Source organism: Atractosteus spatula, chromosome 10 (assembly GCF_055471065.1).
Source record: "Atractosteus spatula isolate fAtrSpa1 chromosome 10, fAtrSpa1.hap1, whole genome shotgun sequence".
Lineage (NCBI taxonomy): Eukaryota > Metazoa > Chordata > Actinopteri > Semionotiformes > Lepisosteidae > Atractosteus > Atractosteus spatula.
The window spans coordinates 28,688,410-28,703,726 of record NC_142715.1 but is presented as its reverse complement, the minus strand read 5'-3'; the positions used below and the strand labels follow the sequence as shown (position 1 = coordinate 28,703,726).

General features: G+C 52.6%; 5 non-coding genes and 1 pseudogene across 5 annotated transcripts; 2 read left to right on the top strand and 4 right to left on the bottom strand.

Annotated features, from left to right (window-relative positions):
- Positions 1–3,601: 3,601 nt before the first annotated feature.
- On the top strand, positions 3,602–3,765 carry LOC148827788 (U1 spliceosomal RNA). The gene has a single exon (XR_016092394.1). It is a non-coding gene; the product is annotated as a U1 spliceosomal RNA (small nuclear RNA).
- A 2,072-nt stretch (positions 3,766–5,837) lies between these two features.
- Positions 5,838–5,956, top strand: LOC148827787 (5S ribosomal RNA; annotated as a pseudogene).
- A 407-nt stretch (positions 5,957–6,363) lies between these two features.
- LOC148827786 (U5 spliceosomal RNA) lies at positions 6,364–6,480 on the bottom strand. Its single transcript, XR_016093239.1, has one exon. It is a non-coding gene; the product is annotated as a U5 spliceosomal RNA (small nuclear RNA).
- Positions 6,481–6,882: 402 nt separating this feature from the next.
- On the bottom strand, positions 6,883–6,997 carry LOC148827785 (U5 spliceosomal RNA). Its single transcript, XR_016093205.1, has one exon. It is a non-coding gene; the product is annotated as a U5 spliceosomal RNA (small nuclear RNA).
- A 7,415-nt stretch (positions 6,998–14,412) lies between these two features.
- On the bottom strand, positions 14,413–14,529 carry LOC148827784 (U5 spliceosomal RNA). Its single transcript, XR_016093241.1, has one exon. It is a non-coding gene; the product is annotated as a U5 spliceosomal RNA (small nuclear RNA).
- A 390-nt stretch (positions 14,530–14,919) lies between these two features.
- Positions 14,920–15,034, bottom strand: LOC148827783 (U5 spliceosomal RNA). The gene has a single exon (XR_016093217.1). It is a non-coding gene; the product is annotated as a U5 spliceosomal RNA (small nuclear RNA).
- Between the last annotated feature and the right edge of the window lie 283 nt (positions 15,035–15,317).

Sequence of the window (15,317 nt, the reverse complement as noted above, 5' to 3'; positions counted from 1 at the left end):
AAAGGAGCAGCAAGGGAGCCCTGGCCTTTGTCCTTGTGTGCAAAGCCCAGCTAGGTGCAGGCGCAGGAGGAGAGAGAGAGAGGGAGCGGATAGTGCTTCTGAGTCTAAAGGAAGAAAGTAAGAACTGCGGGCAGGCCACGAGTACCTACTCCCCGCCAAGAGGCCAAGGAGGCAGAGAGAGAGAGAGGGAGCGGATAGCGCTTCCGAGTGTCGAGGAAGAAAGCAAGCACTGCGGGCAGGCCACGAGTACCTACTCCCAGCCAAGAGGCCAAGGAGGCGGAGCAAGAGAAAGGGGGAGGGGAGAGGATAGAGCAGAGAGAGAGAACGTTGCTGCTGGATCCCACCCAGCTCAGCTGCTGCTTGGCCTTAACCCCCTAGGCTCAACCTAGGGTGATACCAGCTCAAGCATTCTTCAGGATCTTCGATCGCCTTCTAGAACTTTGGAAAGACAGGAACTGCGGGCATGCCACTTGAACTTGATCTTAGCCAAAAGGCCGATAAAATTGGATTCCAGCTCACTGGCCCTGCAAAACTTAGTTCAAGACTTTAAACTCTCAGACACATATAGATGTATATAACCCACACCAGCAGGATATACATGGTCAGGGAGGAATAGCAGCTCCAGAATTGACTATTGCTTTGTCTCAGCGAGAGTGAAAGTTGTTGGGGTCACTCTTCAGCCTGTCTTCTTCTCAGATCATCAGGCTTTAGGGTGTAGAGTGGAACTCCAGGGCGGGACTGTCTTTGGCCCAGGCCTCTGGAAACTCAACACAAAGCTGCTAGAGAACGAGGGGGTAGTATCCCGCTACAAGGAGAAACTATCACAGTGGCTGTCCTTGCAGTGTCTGTACGGGTCAGTAGGAGAGTGGTGGGAGGAGGTGAAGGTGAGGACAAAGGCCTTTTTCATGGCTGAGGGAAGGAAGGCTGCTGCCAGACGGAGAGGAGTGCTAGCCAGGAAACAGAGGCAGCTGCAGCATCTCTACACGATGCTGCATAGTGGCTTCGATGTGCTCGAGGATATCACCCTTTTAAAAAAGGACATCCGGAGCATAGCCGAAGAAAGTAGTCGAGGAGTGCTGTTAAGAAGCAGAGTGCAGTTCTTAGAAGAAAATGAGAAGTGTACTCGCTTCTTTTTCAGGAAAGTGGTAGGCTCCAAGTCTGTCATGGAAAGTGTAGTTGATGAGGAGGGACGAGAGAGAACAGAGCCGAGTGCTATCCTCTCCTGCACCGAGGCCTTCTACTCAAGACTGTACAGCTCTACAGAGGTAAAGGATGAAGAAATTCTTTTTTTCACCGCAAAGCTAGAAAACGTTTTGAGTGAAGAAGATAGGGAAGTACTTGAGAGGGATTTGACAGTAGAAGAGCTGAGACAGGCTATGGAGAGCTTACAGAAGGGGAAAACTCCGGGTGCTGACGGGCTCCCTAAAGAATTTTATTGCACCTTTTGGGATCTGCTTCAGGATCCGCTACTGCTCCTATTCGAGGAAAGCTATAAGACAGAATTGCTGCCTGACTCCTTAAGAGAAGGCACTATCTCTCTCTTGTTTAAGAAAGGAGCAAAGAATGACATAAAGAACTGGAGACCCCTCAGCCTGTTAGGCGTGGACACTAAGATCCTGTCCAAAGCCCTTTTCCTGCGCCTACAAAATGTAGTGGCCTCACTGGTAGGGAAAGAACAGACTTGTGGGATAGCAGGACGCCTGATGAGCGACAACCTGGCCTTGTTGAGGGATGTCTGTCTGTACTCGGAGGATCGCTCCCTCCCTCTGTGCATTTTAGGTGTAGACCTAGAAAAGGCCTTTGACCGCCTAAACCGGCAGTACTTAACATCGGTACTTGAGCACATGAAGTTTGGCCCCATCATGAGAAAGTGGATTAACCTGCTGTACACAGGTAGCAACAGCAGAGTAATGGTTAATGGCAATAGATCACGCCCCTTTGAAGTCTGTTCAGGGGTGAGGCAGGGCTGCCCATTATCCCCCTTGTTATTCGTTTTGGCTATGGAGCCCTTAGCCTGTGCCTTGCGCCAGGATCAGGCCATTAATGGGATACAAGTGCCTGGAAGTGGGGGGGAGAGGTAAATACATCTCTATAAATGGACGACGTCACCCTGCTCCTCTCTGACAATGTCTCAATTAGCAGAGCTCTGCAGTGCTGTGATCGTTTCTCTTTGGCTTCCTCCGCAAAAATTAACAAATCTAAGAGTGAGATTTTTTATCAGAACTGGAGGGAGCCAAAAGAAGGGCATGATCTCAGGCTGCAAGAGAAGAGAATTAAGGTCCTGGGGGTGTATTTTGGAAAAGAGATGGGAACAGTAAATTGGCAGATCAAATTGCCAATCTTAAACAAAAAACTGATGCAATGGAAGGACCGAGACCTCACCATGACAGGGAAGGTGCTGGTCATAAAAGCCCAGCTCTTGCCTGCCTTGAATTTTCTGGCTTTTATCTTCCCAATCCCACACCGTGTTGCGGGGGTGCTGAGGAGATGTTTCATTTTCTATGGGGTGGGAAGCAGGAAAGACTCAGAAGGGAAATAATGTACAGGCCGCTACTCTCAGGGAGGAAGTCTGTCCCAGATATTGCCATGAAGCTGCTGTGCGTTTTCCTGGCCTTTGTGCTGAGAGGCTTTGCACCAGCACCTGAAGCGCATACCTGGACTTTTTTTGCCAGGCTCTGGGTAGGTAGGGAGGTGTTCAGAGTGTGGGGTGTCAGACCCAAGCTGGATGTCCCACTCTCTGACACATGCCCTGCAATTTATGGGACAGTTAAAAGTTTTCTATGATCTCACCCAATTGGCCATATTCCCCTCCGAGATGTCAGCGTCCAAAAACTGGAAGATTTCGTTACACCGCAGAAGAATAGGCAGACCCCTGTGGGCATTTTAACATCAGCCCAAACAAGGAAGGTGTGGAAACACACATCCTCTAAGTTTCTGTGCAATATTCACAGAGATTTAGCCTGGAGTGTCATCCACCAGTGCTTACCGGTACGAACTTTCTTGTACCGTAGGGGCCTCACCCCCAGCCCTCGCTGCGTTAGGGTGGGCTGCGGCGAGGAGGAGACTGTGACCCATCTCCTGTGGTCCTGCTTTTTTGCTAAGGCCTTCTGGGCACAGTTTGAAGATTGGTTGCAAGCTCTCTCGCTCCAATTTACCCTGACCGCTGCTTTCGTCATATACGGCATCTCTCCTGTCAAACTTCCTCCTGACGTGTTTGACAGGATCTGGGCCGTGGTGAACAGTGGGAAAGACGCAATGTGGAGAGTGAGGAACATGGGGCTGTTTAAAGGCATCGAGGTCCCAGTCAAGGCAGCAGGGAGCCTGGCCCTGTTCATCACCCGAGAGAACTATTACTTCAGAGATCTGTGGAGAGAAGGGAGGGAGGAAGCAGAAAATCTGTGGGAAATAGAGAGCATAGGTCAATATCTCAAGAAACTGTGAAAAACATTATCATGTTTAAGTAAAGTATGTGATTTGCACCAGAAAAAAAGAAAATTGTTGCTATGTAACTGGTACCGTGTCAATATGTAATGAGATGTGATCATATATACTGTTTTAAGTATGTATATTAATGTAAACCTTTCTAATTTGTGATGTCCAGAATTTTTTTATGAAAAGAAAATAAAGTTCTTAAAAAATCGGTTCACCCAGGGGGAGGCTCGGCCATTGCACTCCGGATGTGCTGACCCCTGCGAATTCCCCAAATGTGGGAATCTCGACTGCATAATTTCTGGTAGTGGGGGACTGCGTTCGCGCTCTCCCCTGATGTGCTTGGTCCAATATCGGATAAGGAAAAGTTACGACACCACGAGCTGCGATAGGATCCCAGTTCGAAAGGAGTCGATGCCACTGCTGGTTCCCGGTTTCTTTTAGTTAGAAGTCCGGAGAAGCATTACAAGCTGGTTCCACTACTCCTTCCGGACATTCATTCCCTTTTCAAAGTCAGTCGTTTTGCTGTAGTCTGCATTATTTAGGCTGATTATCGAGGTTAGCCTTTATTTGGTCATGGGGGCCTCGGTACTGTATGCTAATTCTCAAGACAGTTTCACCCGTTTTCTGATTGCTAGGTTCTGTACCAGTGCAGACATGTCAAACAGTGAATGGCTGTACCACTATTGTATCCGTGCTCAATTTGGGTGGGCAAAACGAGAAAACGAGCGCGCCGTTTCCTACACATCTGCAGTCGCCAATGCGCATTCGCAGCGTGTCCCGGGACGCAATTCGGCCTCATTTGCATAACACCAGACCGGCAGATCGCTACGCAAGCTCGCGTCGTGCGCCTGCCACACACCGAACAAACACCGGAGCCTTTTCAGCAATTTCCAAAAAACGGGCCTGCTCGCCTGCCCACAAGGTTTGTCTCTTACCCGCTCTCCAGAGCCTGCTGCCTTCTGTGCTGTTCTCTCGGCACCGCTGCAGCGCACACAACTCCTGCAGCGCGGGGAGAAAGTTTCCACGCTCCGCCGCAGGGAAGGCTCGCTCCGTGCGCACACGTCCTTTCAATGCCAGTTCAACAAGTGCTCCGCATTAGCAGCGTCGGGGCTCCGGCGTGTCGCACCTCACCTCACCTCGCACAGCCCCCTCCTTGAATGTCTGGCGCTGGGCATGCCCCGCTCTCCTCCACCTTATCTTATCACGTGTGACCACCGACAATGGCCACAATGCCGGGGAATGGCACCTGTAAAGTGTTAATTGGGGCACAGGAACAGCCCGTCTCGTCTCGGGGGCCGGCTTCAAAGACAATACAACAAATACAGCGGGGCGGGGGAAGTAGACGACACGACACATGCAGATACATTCAGCTCCGGCGGGAACGAGTCATTTGTCGGCCTTTTCAAGTGCTGGGAGCCGAGTAATCCTTCACTTGTATCGTTTCTCCCCGGTGACTAGATCTCACCCTGCGACTCTCGACTGGGCTCACCCACGGCAGCCCAGCAGGTGTGAGCCTAGCCGGCACCCGGATGGGAGATTCCCCCCGGAAAAGCTCAGGTTGCTGCCGCTCCTGCAAGACGTGTGACTGGGACCAGTAGGGAGCGCTCACCCTGCGGTCTGTGTGGCTTTCTTATGCCCCAGCATCCTGATGGCGACACTCTGCTGCACAAACAGGCGCCGTCCTTCGGGGGAGGCGTAAAACCGAGGTCCCGACCCTCCTTGGCCATTAAGAAATCCCAGGGCGTCTCTCAAAATGAGACACCGCGGGTGTCACTCTGGTGTTAGTGTTCCCCTTTACCAATCAGTCGGGGTCTCCTCCTAATCCCCGTCTCATATGTAACAATCAATGACGAGGCCCCCCTGTCCCGCGATATTAAACTTGTCTCCTGGCCGCTGGCTGGCGCCGTGAGATTTAGCACTCGCGCAAGAGATCGGGGGCAGAGCGCGAACGCGGTCTCCCACCCCCCACAAAGTGTGCGCTCCAGGTTCCCTCTCAGGGCTCTGCAACACAGCGGAAAGGCAGCGAGAAGGAGCCTCTTGCTCTGACGCCGCAAGGCCACAAGAGGGCGGAGGCGCCGCGCGCCCGGCCGACGTGTTGGACTGGTGCGCTTTATGTGCTGAAATAAACACGCGACAGCCCAGAAATGTTTTGAGTGCTGTGCATTGGAGGTTTTTGTCTTGTGAAGACTTGCCTTGTGCTCCTCCGAGCAGTTTGTTTGTTCTCCTCCAGTGCGGGACAAGTCAACACAAGGGAGCACATTCGCCAAAATCCAGGTACACAATGCGATTTGGAAAGAAGCTCCTTTCCAAATAGCTGCACACGAACGATCCTTCAGTCCCGCTCGGGGGGCACGGAGCCCCAGCCACACACAGCTTCAAGTAGCGAGTCAGGGGCCATGTCCTTTGCTTGCAGCCACACCACCCTGAATGTTCCCGATCTCGTCTGATCTTGGAAGCTAAGCAGGGTTGGGGCTGGTTAGTACTTGGATGGGAGACTGCCTGGGAATACCAGGTGCTGCAAGCTTTTGCTCCCTCGGCCAGCAGGGGTTGCCGTTGGTACCGTAGGTTTTGGGAGGAAAACCTGGAGGATGGAAAGGTGATCTATGGCCTCACAAACGAGCCAGTGTGGCCCGTTCAGCTCCGGGCTCATCGCCTGCGGCTCTTGGCTTGCGGGCGTGCCCAATCCGTGCTGCGGCGACGCGATGACTCGGAAAACAACCGGCCACACTGTACCGGATACGACGCACTCTGGGAAGCCGCTATGCAAATCGAGTTCCCAAGATCCGCGGCGGCCGGACACATCCCGCCCGCCAGTGAAAAGAGTGGGAATCAGAAGGCCGGAGATTCAGGACTCACGGGACAGATGGCCACAACCGCAGTAACAAGAGCGATTGCGAGCGATTGTTTTCTCTCTTTGACCAACCCAGCTGCGCCCCACCCGAAGGCAGGGAAGCACAAAAATTGCATGGAACTCATTCATGCTCCTCTCCACGGAAATCTTTAGTAAAAAGCGAAAGATTTGTACTAGATAAAAAGAAACCAGAGTACGTGGCCGCCCAGCTGCAGGAGCCCAGGCCGCCTCCAAAGCCTCTGCCCTACCGGTCGTGGTTGGCAATGCACCTGGCCTCACAAACGAGCCGGTGTGGCCCGTTCAGCTCCGGGCTCATCGCCTGCGGCTCTCGGCTTGCGGGCGTGCCCAATCCGTGCTGCGGCGACGCGATGACTCGGAAAACAACCGGCCACACTGTACCGGAAACAACGCACTCTGGGAAGCCGCTATGCAAATCGAGTTCCCAAGATCCCCGGCGGCCGGACACATCCCGCCCGCCAGTGAAAAGAGTGGGAATCAGAAGGCCGGAGATCCAGGACTCACGGGACAGATGGCCACAACCGCAGTAACAAGAGCGATTGCGAGCGATTGTTTTCTCTCTTTGACCAGCCCAGCCGCGCCCCACCCGACGGCAGGGAAGTACAAAAATTGCATGGAACTCATTCATGCTCCTCTCCACGGAAATCTTTAGTAAAAGGCGAAAGATTTGTACGAGATGAAGAGAAACCAGAGTGCGTGGCCGCCCAGCTGCAGGAGCCCAGGCCGCCTCCAAAGCCTCTGCCCTACCGGTCGTGGTTGGTAATGCACTTGGCCTCACAAACGAGCCGGTGTGGCCCGTTCAGCTCCGGGCTCATCGCCTGCGGCTCTCGGCTTGCGGCCGTGCCCAATCCGTGCTGCGGCGACGCGATGACTCGGAAAACAACCGGCCACACTGTACCGGAAACGACGCACTCTGGGAAGCCGCTATGCAAATCAAGTTCTCAAGATCCCCCCCCCGCCAGTGAAAGGAGTGGGAATCAGAAGGCCGGAGATCCAGGACTCACGGGACAGATGGCCACAACCGCAGTAACAAGAGCGATTGCGAGCGATTGTTTTCTCTCTTTGACCAGCCCAGCCGCGCCCCACCCGAAGGCAGGGAAGCACAAAAATTGCATGGAACTCATTCATGCTCCTCTCCACGGAAATCTTTAGTAAAAGTTTTTTTTTTGTTTTTTTTTTAGCAAGATTTTTAAGAACTTTATTTTCTTTTCACAAAAAAGTACAGGACATCACAATTTAGAAAGCTTTACATTAATATACATACTTAAAACAGTATATATGATCACATCTCATTACATTTTGACACGGTACCAGTTACATAGCAATAATTTCTTTTTTTCTGGTGCAAATCACATTCTTTACTTAAACATGATAATGTTTTTCACAGTTTCTTGAGATATTGACCTATGCTCTCTATTTCCCACAGATTTTCTGCTTTCTCCCTCCCTTCTCTCCACAGATCTCTGAGGTAATAGTTCTCTCGGGTGATGAACAGGGCCAGGCTACATGCTGCCTTGACTGGGACCTCGATGCCTTTGAACAGCCCCATGTTCCTCACTCTCCACAGGGCGTCTTTCCCACTGTTCACCACGGCCCAGATCCTGTCAAACACGTCAGGAGGAAGTTTGACAGGAGAGATGCCGTATATGACGAAAGCAGCGGTCAGGGTAAATTGGGGCGAGAGAGCTTGCAACCAATCTTCAAACTGTGCCCAGAAGGCCTTAGCAAAAAAGCAGGACCACAGGAGATGGGTCACCATCTCCTCCTCGCCGCAGCCCACCCTAACGCAGCGAGGGCTGGGGGTGAGGCCCCTACGGTACAAGAAAGTTCGTACCGGTAAGCACTGGTGGACGACACTCCAGGCTAAATCTCTGTGAATGTTGCACAGAAACTTAGAGGATGTGTGTTTCCACACTTTCCTTGCTTGGGCTGATGTTAAAATGCCCACAGGGGTCTGCCTATTGTTCTGGGGTGCAACGAAATCTTCCAATTTTGGACGCTGACATCTCGGAGGGGAATATGGCCAATTGGGTGAGATCTTAGAAAACTTTTAACTGTCCCATAAATTGCAGGGCATGTGTCAGAGAGTGGGACATCCAGCTTGGGTCTGACACCCCACACTCTGAACACCTCCCTACCTATCCAGAGCCTGGAAAAATAAGTCCAGGTACGCGCTGCAGGTGCTGTTGCAAAGCCTCTCAGCACAGAGGCCAGGAAAATGCACAGCAGCTTCGTAGCAATATCTGGGACAGACTTCCCCCCTGAGGGTAGCGGCCTGTACATTATTTCCCTTCTGAGTCTTTCCTGCTTCCCACCCCATAGAAATTGAAACATCAATCTCCTCAGCACCGCCGCAACACGGTGTGGGATTGGGAAGGTAGAAGCCAGAAAATTCAAGACAGGCAAGAGCTCAGCTTTGATGACCAGCACCTTCCCTGTCATGGTGAGGTCTCGGTCCTTCCATTGCATCAGTTTTTTGTTTAAGATTGGCAATTTGTTCTGCCAATTTACTGTTCCCATCTCTTCTCCAAAATACACCCCCAGGACCTTAATTCTCTTCTCTTGCAGCCTGAGATCATGTCCTTCTTTTGGCTCCCTCCAGTTCTGATAAAAAATCTCACTCTTAGATTTGTTAATTTTTGCAGAGGAAGCCAAAGAGAAACGATCACAGCACTGCAGAGCTCTGCTAATTGAGACATTGTCAGAGAGGAGCAGGGTGACGTCATCCATGTATAGAGATGTCTTTACCTCTCCTCCCCCACTTCCAGGCACTGGTATCCCATTAATGGCCTGATCCTGGTGCAAGGCACAGGCTAAGGGCTCCATAGCCAAAACGAATAACAAGGGGGATAATGGGCAGCCCTGCCTCACCCCTGAACAGACTTCAAAGGGGCGTGATCTATTGCCATTAACCATTACTCTGCTGTTGCTACCTGTGTACAGCAGGTTAATCCACTTTCTCATGATGGGGCCAAACTTCATGTGCTCAAGTACCGATGTTAAGTACTGCCGGTTTAGGCGGTCAAAGGCCTTTTCTAGGTCTACACCTAAAATGCACAGAGGGAGGGAGCGATCCTCCGAGTACAGACAGACATCCCTCAACAAGGCCAGGTTGTCGCTCATCAGGCGTCCTGCTATCCCACAAGTCTGTTCTTTCCCTACCAGTGAGGCCACTACATTTTGTAGGCGCAGGAAAAGGGCTTTGGACAGGATCTTAGTGTCCACGCCTAACAGGCTGAGGGGTCTCCAGTTCTTTATGTCATTCTTTGCTCCTTTCTTAAACAAGAGAGAGATAGTGCCTTCTCTTAAGGAGTCAGGCAGCAATTCTGTCTTATAGCTTTCCTCGAATAGGAGCAGTAGCGGATCCTGAAGCAGATCCCAAAAGGTGCAATAAAATTCTTTAGGGAGCCCGTCAGCACCCGGAGTTTTCCCCTTCTGTAAGCTCTCCATAGCCTGTCTCAGCTCTTCTACTGTCAAATCCCTCTCAAGTACTTCCCTATCTTCTTCACTCAAAACGTTTTCTAGCTTTGCGGTGAAAAAAAGAATTTCTTCATCCTTTACCTCTGTAGAGCTGTACAGTCTTGAGTAGAAGGCCTCGGTGCAGGAGAGGATAGCACTCGGCTCTGTTCTCTCTCGTCCCTCCTCATCAACTACACTTTCCATGACAGACTTGGAGCCTACCACTTTCCTGAAAAAGAAGCGAGTACACTTCTCATTTTCTTCTAAGAACTGCACTCTGCTTCTTAACAGCACTCCTCGACTACTTTCTTCGGCTATGCTCCGGATGTCCTTTTTTAAAAGGGTGATATCCTCGAGCACATCGAAGCCACTGTGCAGCATCGTGTAGAGACGCTGCAGCTGCCTCTGTTTCCTGGCTAGCACTCCTCTCCGTCTGGCAGCAGCCTTCCTTCCCTCAGCCATGAAAAAGGCCTTTGTCCTCACCTTCACCTCCTCCCACCACTCTCCTACTGACCCGTACAGACACTGCAAGGACAGCCACTGTGATAGTTTCTCCTTGTAGCGGGATACTACCCCCTCGTTCTCTAGCAGCTTTGTGTTGAGTTTCCAGAGGCCTGGGCCAAAGACAGTCCCGCCCTGGAGTTCCACTCTACACCCTAAAGCCTGATGATCTGAGAAGAAGACAGGCTGAAGAGTGACCCCAACAACTTTCACTCTCGCTGAGACAAAGCAATAGTCAATTCTGGAGCTGCTATTCCTCCCTGACCATGTATATCCTGCTGTTGTGGGATATATACATCTATATGTGTCTGAGAGTTTAAAGTCTTGAACTAAGTTTTGCAGGGCCAGTGAGCTGGAATCCAATTTTATCGGAGAGCTAGACTGCCTGTCTGTGTGCTCTAAGATACAATTAAAATCCCCTCCCACTATCACGTCTGTGCTACATAACAATAGGGGGGAGAGTGCCTTGAGTAGCTCCACCCTTCCTCCCACGTCAGTAGGACAATACACATTGATTAGCCGCAGGTTAACGGTCCCCCATTCCACATCCACACACAGCAACCTGCCATCAGTGACCCTCTGAATACTTTTCAATTTGAAAGCAAATCCTTTGAAAAGAATGGCCACGCCAGAGGCTCTGTTGTTATTGTCCCCTGACCAAACAGAAGGCCCTTTATCCCACCTATCTTCAAAGCTTTTATACCTCTCTTGATAGGCTAAAGCACACTCCTGCAACATCAACACATCTCCCTCTCTCTGCTGGAGGTAATCAAAGACAGACTGACATTTAACTCTGTCATTGATACCTCTGGTGTTAAGATAAATTATGTTTAGAGCCATATTACATAAGAAAGTGGAACCAGTCTTTACAAAACACATTTCTCTTCTGTCTCACCTGTTACCTTCTTCTTTTTCTTTTTCTTCTTACCAATTTCCTGCCAGCCATCCTCTGAATGAGCCTTCATCAGGGTGGCAGCAGTAAAAGCGTTCACGGAGTCCATTTCAAGGAAGGGGGTAGAGGGAGGGGTGGAGGGGTTCCAGCTGTCCCCATCGCCATGCTCTCCTTCCTCCTCGCTCGGGGAGAAAACAGAGTCATTTTTCCTTTTCCTCACGTCCAGCTCCTGGGAGCACTGAGGGGAAAGGGGTGCAGCCGATGCACCAGTCTCCTCTTCCCCCTCACCCACCAGCTGCTGCAGATCCTCCGTGATGGACTGGATGGAGGAGAGGAGGGCATCTGTAGCACTTGCAGAGTCTGGGAAAAGCAGCTCCACTGAATCCTGGGTATCCTCGCTGGACCCGCTCCACCGGGGGGCCCCACACTGGCCCTCGTTCTGAGGAGCAGGAGTGGGGGAGGGGTCCTCGCTGTTCTCGGGGGTTTTCAAACCCTCGTGCTTGTCTGGTGCAGTCTGCGGTTGTGGGGGCGTAGTGGATCTCTCTTCCACCGGCCCCGGAGCCACAGCAGGACTGATCCTGGCTGGAGGCTGAGAGTCTTTGTCCAACAAGGGTTCTTTGTTTGACTTGTTGTTTGCTTTGGCTTTTCGGGCCGGTTTGGCTGAAACAAGCACTGCCTCATCCTTTCTCATTTTGAGTTTATTGGCGTAGGCGTGAGGGCAGTTCTTAAAAACGTGTCCTTCCGAGCCACATAAATTGCACTTTGGCAGCATTGAACAGTCAGAGGCTAAAATGTCCCTGTTTGCCACAGGTCTTGCAGCATTTCACAGTGCAGGACGATGCCAGGTGTCCCACAGCACCACAGCGCCGACACACCTTTGGTTGTCCCACATAAAAAACATAGCCATTGCAGGCGCCCAGCCGGATTGTAGAGGGCAGGTGCCTTAAGCCTCCATTTACATTGTCCGGTAGCAAGCGAACCTCGAATTTCCTTGCTCCTGTTTTTATACCGTCAACATCTCTAACCTCAGTTCCATGGTGGACGGTGCAGTACTGGTTAAGCCAGGTGTGAATGTCCTCCGTCTTTGCCAGTTCCGAGAACATAACAACATGCACGGTTTTCCTCTCTCTCTGTGTCAAAGGCTGCAAGTTGATCTTCTCAAGAGCAGGAACTTTCCCTCTTTTTGCCTCAAACACATCCACACATTGTTCAAACAGAGGATAGGTAGCAAATACAACCTCAAACGCTTTCTGACCTGGGAGAGCGAAGATGAAATCCAAGTGCCGAGGTTCAAAGCCAAGTTCCTTCTGCAACACTTTTCTGCTGAACTGCATACGATCCATGAAGAGGTCATCCAAAAGCTCAAAACGCACAGCATTCTTGCGGGATCCAAAAGTTGACATTTTGTAAACTGCAAAACAAACACTGCTTCCACAAAACAAGAAAACAATCCAACAACTCCACCTACAGGCTGATCAAGGTATCTCCCCTGCCAGGTAAGTATGAGCTGTACAAGCCCCTGCAAGCGGTGCGCACCCACAGCACAAAGCGCGCAGCCTAGGCCAGCTCCTCGCCCCGCACACCACCGCCTCCTGCTGGGCCCACTCTTTCGCACACTCACACGCCACACTAACACTCAAAAGGGTGGGCAAAACGAGAAAACGAGCGCGCCGTTTCCTACACATCTGCAGTCGCCAATGCGCATTCGCAGCATGTCCCGGGACGCAATTCGGCCTCATTTGCATAACACCAGACCGGCAGATCGCTACGCAAGCTCGCGTCGTGCGCCTGCCACACACCGAACAAACACCGGAGCCTTTTCAGCAATTTCCAAAAAACGGGCCTGCTCGCCTGCCCACAAGGTTTGTCTCTTACCCGCTCTCCAGAGCCTGCTGCCTTCTGTGCTGTTCTCTCGGCACCGCTGCAGCGCACACAACTCCTGCAGCGCGGGGAGAAAGTTTCCACGCTCCGCCGCAGGGAAGGCTCGCTCCGTGCGCACACGTCCTTTCAATGCCAGTTCAACAAGTGCTCCGCATTAGCAGCGTCGGGGCTCCGGCGTGTCGCACCTCACCTCACCTCGCACAGCCCCCTCCTTGAATGTCTGGCGCTGGGCATGCCCCGCTCTCCTCCACCTTATCTTATCACGTGTGACCACCGACAATGGCCACAATGCCGGGGAATGGCACCTGTAAAGTGTTAATTGGGGCACAGGAACAGCCCGTCTCGTCTCGGGGGCCGGCTTCAAAGACAATACAACAAATACAGCGGGGCGGGGGAAGTAGACGACACGACACATGCAGGTACATTCAGCTCCGGCGGGAACGAGTCATTTGTCGGCCTTTTCAAGTGCTGGGAGCCGAGTAATCCTTTGCTTGTATCGTTTCTCCCCGGTGACTAGATCTCACCCTGCGACTCTCGACTGGGCTCACCCACGGCAGCCCAGCAGGTGTGAGCCTAGCCGGCACCCGGATGGGAGATTCCCCCTGGAAAAGCTCAGGTTGCTGCTGCTCCTGCAAGACGTGTGACTGGGACCAGTAGGGAGCGCTCACCCTGCAGTCTGTGTGGCTTTCTTATGCCCCAGCATCCTGATGGCGACACTCTGCTGCACAAACAGGCGCCGTCCTTCGGGGGAGGCGTAAAACCGAGGTCCCGACCCTCCTTGGCCATTAAGAAATCCCAGGGCGTCTCTCAATATGAGACGACGCGGTTGTCACTCTGGTGTTAGTGTTCCCCTTTACCAATCAGTCGGGGTCTCCTCCTAATCCCCGTCTCATATGTAACAATCAATGACGAGGCCCCCCTGTCCCGCGATATTGTACTTGTCTCCTGGCCGCTGGCTGGCGCCGTGAGACTTAGCACTCGCGCATGAGATCGGGGGCAGAGAGCGAACGCGGTCTCCCGCCCCCCACAAAGTGTGCGCTCCAGGTTCCCTCTCAGGGCTCTGCAACACAGCGGAAAGGCAGCGAGAAGGAGCCTCTTGCTCTGACGCCGCAAGGCCACAAGAGGGCGGAGGCACCGCGCAATGACTCGGAAAACAACCGGCCATTAATCTTTAGTAAAAGGCGAAAGATTTGTACGAGATAAAAAGAAACCAGAGTACGTGGCCGCCCAGCTGCAGGAGCCCAGGCCGCCTCCAAAGCCTCTGCCCTACCGGTCGTGGTTGGCAATGCACCTGGTCTCACAAACGAGCCGGTGTGGCCCATTCAACTCCGGGCTCATCGCCTACGGCTTGTTTTCTCTCTTTGACCAACCCAGCTGCGCCCCACCCGAAAGCAGGGAAGCACAAAAATTGCATGGAGGTCTTTCATGCTCCTCTCCACGGAAATCTTTAGTAAAAGGCGAAAGACTTGCACGAGATGAAGAGAAACCAGAGCGTGGCCACTCAGCTGCAGGAGCCCAGGCCGCATCCAAAGCCTCTGCCCTACCCGTCGTGGTTGGAAATGCACCTGGCCTCACAAACGAGCCGGTGTGGCCCGTTCAGCTCCGGGCTCATCGCCTGCGGCTCTCGGCTTCCGGGCGTGCCCAATCCGTGCTGCGGCGACGCGATGACTCGGAAAACAACCGGCCACACTGTACCGGAAACGACGCACTCTGGGAAGCCGCTATGCAAATCGAGTTCCCAAGATCCCCGGCGGCCGGACACATCCCGCCCGCCAGTGAAAAGAGTAGGAATCAGAAGGCCGGAGATCCAGGACTCACGGGACAGATGGACACAACCGCAGTAACAAGAGCGATTGTTTTCTCTCTTTGACCAGCCCAGCTGCGCCCCACCCAAAGGCAGGGTAGCATAAAAATTGCATGGAACTCATTCATGCTCCTCTCCACGGAAATCTTTAGTAAAAGGCGAAAGATTTGCACGAGATGAAGAGAAACCAGAGTGCGTGGCCACCCAGCTGCAGGAGCCCAGGCCGCCTCCAAAGCCTCTGCCCTACCGGTCGTGGTTGGCAATGCACCTGGCCTCACAAACGAGCCGGTGTGGCCCGTTCAGCTCCGGGCTCATCGCCTGCGGCTCTCGGCTTGCGGGCGTGCCCAATCTGTGCTGCGGCGACGCGATGACTCGGAAAACAACCGGCCACACTGTACCGGAAACGACGCACTCTGGGAAGCCGCTATGCAAGTCGAGTTCCCAAGATCCCCGGCGGCCGGACACATCCCGCCCGCCAG